The sequence below is a fragment of the Mobula birostris genome, chromosome 13, assembly GCF_030028105.1.
Source record: "Mobula birostris isolate sMobBir1 chromosome 13, sMobBir1.hap1, whole genome shotgun sequence".
In the NCBI taxonomy this organism is placed as follows: Eukaryota; Metazoa; Chordata; class Chondrichthyes; order Myliobatiformes; family Myliobatidae; genus Mobula; species Mobula birostris.
Window position 1 is genome coordinate 103,155,145 of NC_092382.1, and position 6,912 is coordinate 103,162,056.

A 6,912-nucleotide genomic window follows, 5' to 3' on the forward strand; every position below is an offset into this window, starting at 1 on the left:
ACAGAGCTTGACTTCTGCCGTGTGAACACTAGGGGGCAGCACAGACTACAGGCTGCGCCACTCCGCCCCCACGTCGTGCAGCTCCTTCATGTCCTCTGCCAGCGAGCAGCTCTCTCTGTTTACACCGGAGCTGGAGTGGAACTAATATCCCAGAGGGAAAGTTTGCTATTAGAAAGTGGGAGTGGCGGTGTTTAATCTGGAGCTTCAGGGGGATGAAAACCAAAATGCCTTAACAGACAGTAGAGTGGTTGTTGGGGTAGATATTGTCAAGACCTCAGACAAAGTCAGAAAGCAAAGGGTTGATCCTGCCGGGACTCATGTTCTGAGCTGAGTACATTTCAATGCAGGAAGTGTTGTACGAAAGGCAGATGAGCTCAGTGCAGGGGCCAACGACTGGAGGCATGATATTTTAGCCGTTAGTGAGAGTTAGTTTGAAGAAGGCCAGGTCCGTTTGCTCGATATTCCGGTTTGCCACTTTTTTTTTTCTGTCGTGCTAATGCGGAAACATTTTAGGGCGTGGGGCTGCTTTACAAGTCGTTGGAAATATGACGGGGGTGCTAAGTTCCGACAGACTGGAGAACTCGTCTAGGTGAGGCTTTAAAGGTGGAACTAAGGATTAAGAAATGTATGAACTCGTACATGGGGCTACATTATCCACCACCGAACATTCCCGGGGGGTCAGCGAAACAAATCTGTGCAGATATCGCAGACAGTTGCAATAAATATAAGGTCGTGACAGTGGGTGATTTTAAGTTTCTAGGTATTGACTGTGACTCTCAGACTGTGAAAGGCGTAGTGGGATAGTTTGTCAAATGTTTTCATGAAAGTTACCTTCATAATAGGTAGAAAGTCCCAACGAGAGAGTGCACTACTTGATCTCATCTGACCGAATAGGAGAAGGCAGGGGCAGAGATTGGTGTAGGGGACCGCTTTGCATCCAGTGATGGTAATACTATTAGATACGAGGTAATTAGGGAAATGGATAGGTCTGACCTCGGGTTCAGTTTCGTATTCAGGTTCACATCAAATCGAGACTCAGATAGACCAGATAGCGTGTATCTTTTACCCCCAGGGTGAAAACGTCAAACGCCGGAGGGCCCGGATTAAGGTGAGAGAGAGTAGGTTCAAAGGAGATGAGTTTGGCAAGTTTTTTTTTAACAGAGATGGCTTTGTGATTGGAACGTGTTACCAGCGCTGGTGTTGGAGGGAGATTCATAGAAGCGTTCAAGTGGATCTTTAACAAGCATGACTATGCAGAGAATGGAGAGAGATGGACATTGTGTCGGCAGAAGGAAACACAAACTTCGGCACAAACTTTGGGCCGAAGACTCTGTTCTGTTGTGTGATTTATGTTTTCTGCTCTGTACAAAGAGCAGAGTCTGATTTAAGCTCATCAGGTGGGAAGAGCAGGGAGTTGGGAAGAACAAGGATCTTGAGAATTTATCGCAAATAAAGGAAACGAGCAGTTTACAGACGGCATAGACAGTGAACAAGACACACAACGAACATCGTCTTCAAAGCGACACTGAAAGACCATAAGACGATAAGACCATAAGACAAAGGAGCAGAAGTCGACCAATCAGCCCATCGAGTCTGCTCCGCCATTTTATCATGAGCTGATCCATTCTTCCATTTAGTCCCACACCCCGCCTTCTCACCATAACCTTTGATGCCCTGGCTACTCAGATACCTATTATCTCTGCCTTAAATACACCCGATGACTTCGCCTCCTCTGCCGCCCGTGGCAACAAATTCCATAGATTCACCACCCTCTGGCTAAAACAAAATCACATCTCTGTTCTGAATCGGCGCCCTTCAATCCTTAAGTCATGCCCTCTCATCCTAGACTCCCCCATCATGGGAAACAACTTTGCCGCATCCACTCTGTCCATGCCTTTCAACATTCCAGATGTTTCTATGAGGTCTCCCCTCATTCTTTTAAACTCCAAGGAATACAGTCCACAAGCGGACAAACGTTCCTCATATGTTAAACTTCTCATTCCTGGAATCATTCCAGTGAATCTTCTCTGTACCCTCTCCAACGTCAGCACATCCTTTCTTAAATAAGGAGACCAAAACTGCCCACAGTGCTCCAAGTGAGGTCTCACCAGCGCCTTATAGAGCCTCAACATCACATCCCTGCTGCTATACTCTATTCCTCTAGAAATGAATGCCAACATTGCATTCGCCTTCTTCACCACCGACTCAACCTGGAGGTTCACCTTCAGAGTATCCTGCACGAGGACTCCCAAGTCCCATGGCATCTCACAAGTTTGAATTCTATCCACATTTAAATAATTGTCTGCCAGTTTATTTCTGCTATCAAAGTGCATAAACATACACTTTCTAACATTGTATTTCATTTGCCACTTCTTTGCCATTTCTTCCAATCTATCCAAGTTTCTCTGCAGACTTTCTGTTTCCTCAGCCCTACGGGCCCCTCCACCTACCTTTGTAGCATCAGCAAAGTTAGCCACAAAGCCATCTATTCCATAATCCAAATCATTGTTGTACAAAGTAAAGAGAAGCGGCCCCATCAGGGACCCCTGCGGAACACCTCTGGTAACTGACAGCCAGCCAGAATGGGATCCTTTTATTCGGACTCTCTGTTTCCTGCCAATCAGCCAACGCTCTATCCACGTATCTAACTTTCCCGTATTTCTATGGTCTCTTACCTTGTTTAGCAGCCTCATGTGCGGCAGCTCGTCAAAGACCTTCAGAAAATCCAAATATACAACATCCACTGCATTTCCTTTGTCTAGCCCACTTGTAATTTCCTCAAAAAATTGCAATAGGTTTGTCAGGCAGGATTTTCCTTTAAGGAAATCATGCTGAGTTTTTGCCTATCTTGTCATATGCCTCCAGGTATTCCTTAACCACATCCTTGACAATCGACTCCAACAACTTCCCAACCACCGATGTCAAGTTAACAGCTCTATAATTTCCCTTTTGCTTCCTTGCCCCCTTCTTAAATAGCGGAGTGACATTTGCAATCTTCCAGTCCTCCGGAACCATGCCAGAATCCATCGACTTTTGAAAGATCATCGATAATGCCACCGCAATCTCCACAGCTATTTCCTTCAGAACACGCGGGTGCATTCCATCTGGTCCGGGAGATTTATCTACCCTTACCGACTATTCAGCTTCCTGAGTACTTTCTCTGTCGTAATTATGACTGCGCACACTTCTCTTCCCTGACACCCTTGAGTGTCTGGTATACTGCTGATGTCTTCCTCAGTGAAGACATGCAAAATACTCGTTCAGTTCTTCCTCAACTATCTCCCTATCTCCCATTACAATTTCTCCAGCATCATTTTCCATTGGTCCTATGTCTCCTCTCACCGGTCTTTTACTCTTTATATACTTGAAAAAGCCTTTGGTATCCTCTTTGATGTTATTTGCTAGCTTCCTTTCATAGTTCACAACTTCTCTATTCACAACTTCTTAGTTTCCTTTTCTAAGGTTTTAAAAACTTCCCAATCCTCTGTCTTCCAACTAATTTTTGCTTCCTTGTATCCCCTCTCCTTTGCTTTAACTTTGGCTTTGACTTCTCTTGTCAGCCACGGTTGCATCCTTTTCCCATTCGAAAATTTCTTCTTTTTTTGGAATCTATCTGTCTTGCACCTTCCTCATTTGTCGCATAAACTCCAGCCACTGCAGCTCTGCCGTCCTTCCCGCTGGTGTCCCTTTCCAGTCATCTTGTGTCATTTCCTCTCTCATGCCACTGTAATTTCCTTTACTCCACTGAAATATCGACACATTGGACTTCAGCTTCTCTTTTTCAAATTTCACAGTGAACTCAATCATGTTATGATCACTGTCTCCTAAGGGTTCCTTCACCTCAATCTCTCTGCACAATACCCAATCCAGTACAGCCGATCCCCTAGTGGGCTCAACAACAAGCTGTTCTAAAAAGCCATCTCGCAGACATTCTACAAATTCTCTCTCTTGAAATCCAGTGCCGACCTAATTTTCCCAATCCACTCGCATGTTAAAATCCCCCACAATTACCATAACACTACCCTTCGGACAAGCCTTTTCTATTTCCTGTTGTAATTTGTTGCTCACATTACTGCAGCTGTTTGGAAGCCTGTATATAACTGCCATCAGGGTCCTCTTACCCCTGCGATTTCTCAGCTCAACCCATATGATTCTGATCTTATATCACCTCTTTCTAATGATTTAATATCATTTCTTACCAATAAAGCCACGCCTCCCCCTGTGTCTACCTTCCTATCCTTCCGGTACACCGTGTATCCTTGGACGTTCAGCTCCCAGAGACATGCATCCTTTAGCCACGTCTCAGTGATGGCCACAATATCATACCTGCCAATCTGTAGCGGCACGAGAAGATCATCCCCTTTATTCCTTATGCTGAGTGCATTTAAGTATAACACCTTATGCGCGATATTTGGTACCCTTTGCTTTGATTTCACAGCAACTTTATTGCACTGCAACTCATCCCAATGGCTACAAATTTGCCCCATCACCTGCCTGTCTTTCCTGACATCTTTACTGCTCACTATCTTAGATTTATTTCTGTGTCCCCTTCCTCTGCTCTATCATTCCGGTTCCCGTCCCCCTGCCAAATGAGTTTAAACCCTCCCTCACAGCTCTATTAAACCTTCCCGCCAGAATACTGGTCCCCTTCGGGTTCAGGTACAAACCGTCCTCTTTGAACAGGTCATACATCCCACAGTAGAGATCCCAATGATCCTAGAATCCGAAGCCATGTCCCCTGCACCACTCTCTCAGCCACGCATTCATCTGCCTGATTTTACTATTCTTGCCCTCGCTGGCACGTGGTACAGGTAGCAATCCCGAGTTTACTACCCTGGAGATCCTGCTTCTCAGCTTCCTTCCTAACTCCTGGAAATCTCTCTTCAGGACCTCTTCCCTTTTCCTATTTATGTCATTGGTATCAAGACAGCTGGCTGCTGGCCCTCTCCCTTCGGAATTTTCTGGAAACGATCATGACATCCCGTACCCTGGCACCTAGGAGGAAACACATAATTCCCCGGAGTGTGGTTAGCTGCCACCTTCCCTTTAAGAGTCAGACTGCCAATCATTGCCTGTCCACATTGCGTCATGGAATGCCTGTCCATGAAGGCCTCGTGCCGAGCACTCAGTGCTCAACCGTAGGAGACCCAGTTCGAGTACTACTGTTTGTGATTTTGTCTCTGGATTTCTTCACTGTCCTCTTGTTTATTTCGAGTCTGAGTCGGAGTGTATTCTGGACCTTACTCGGCAATTGCCTTCACTATCATCCATATCTCTCTCGTTACAAAGGGGCTTACAGAGTTAGGAGTGTGAGGAGATGTGGTCTCTCATTGAAGACTCGCATCTTTCTCGGGATGTACGGTGGGTGTCGATCATTCTGGCTTGTCGCATGGCCGCCTGGTGTGGAGGCTGCAACGCAGAGGGTCGCCACGGACCATAGAAGGTTCTAGACTCAGCCGGCACCATCACGGGCACAACCCTCCTGTCCATCGAGGACATGTTCAGGAGGAATGACTCGGGAAGACCGCATCCATCAGCGAGGGCCGTCTCCCGCTGGGAAATGCCCTGTGCTCATCGGTACCATCGGGGAAGGGTACAGGAGCCGGAAAACTCAACAATTTTACAAGCAGTTGCTTCCCCTCCGACATCAGATTGCGAACGCTCCCTGAACACACCAACACTCCCTCGGTATTCACCTTTTTGCAGTATTTATTAAATTCCCCAATTTACGTTAATTTTACATCTTTGCACCGTACTGAAGCCACGTTGCAGTTGTACAAAAGGTCGGTGAGGCCGCGCTGGGAGTTTGGTGTTCAGTTCTAGTCGCGCTGCTGTAGGAAAGATGCCACTGAGCTGGAAAGAGTGCAGAGGGAGATTTACGAGGATGTTGCCAAGACTCGAGGGTCTGAGTTAAGGAGAGAAGGCAAGAAGGATCGGACTTTGTTCCTTGGAGCGTAGGTATGAAGCCAGGAGAGGTACAGATAGGGTGAAGGTGCACAGTCTTTTTCCCCCGGGTTAGTGAACTGAGGGCCAGCGTGCACGGAATTGAGGCGAGAGTGGGTGGAGGGAACCGACAGAAGAGAGGGAGACAAGCCGAATGAGTTGGGGATAAGAGGGACAGAGAGAGAAGAGGGGTGGAAAGGGGGAATAATGTGGGGAGCGGAGCCCGGGGGGGACAAGAGTGGTCCAGATGGGGAGAGGGGGAGTAGTGTGGGGAGAATGGGGATGCGAGCAGAGGAGGAGATTGGGGTAGCTGTTAGGGCAGAGAGGGTGGGAGGGATGAAACGGATGGGGGAGTGAGAGTGGGGTAAATTGAATGGGGAGAAGTGGGATATAGTCATTTAGATTAAATCCGGCCCCACGGGTGTTGACAAAGACCTTGGATCACCTCAGGAATATCCGGGTATAAATATGCAGACTTCTCGCAGATGAATCCGTATTTACTTTCGCAATTGTAGCTCTTTGAATTCCGAATAACCACTTACTGCAGATGGGCGGTCTATAGAGCATCTTCCACAGAAGATTAGAGGCCACCATTCCTATCAAAGAGGGTCAGACATTTCAACAGAGACAAAACAGATCCAGCGACAACCGGAGACCAAACTAATCTCACTAATCTGCATTCTCTCCACAGCCCCTTGTCAGCTTCTAAACTAATCCCATGACACCACGCTCTCTCCACAGCCCCCCGGTTTTTGGCCGTACGAATCCCACTACAGCGCTCTCCCCTGCAATCCCAAGTCAGTTCACACACTGCACCACCCTCTCCCGAGAACCCTGCGTTAGTCAACAGAATAATTCCACTGACCTAATCTCCACACACCCCTGTGTCAGTCTCCAAATTTATCCCACTGACCCATTCTCTCCCCACAGATCTGTGTCAGTTTCCAAACTAATCCCACTGCCCGACTC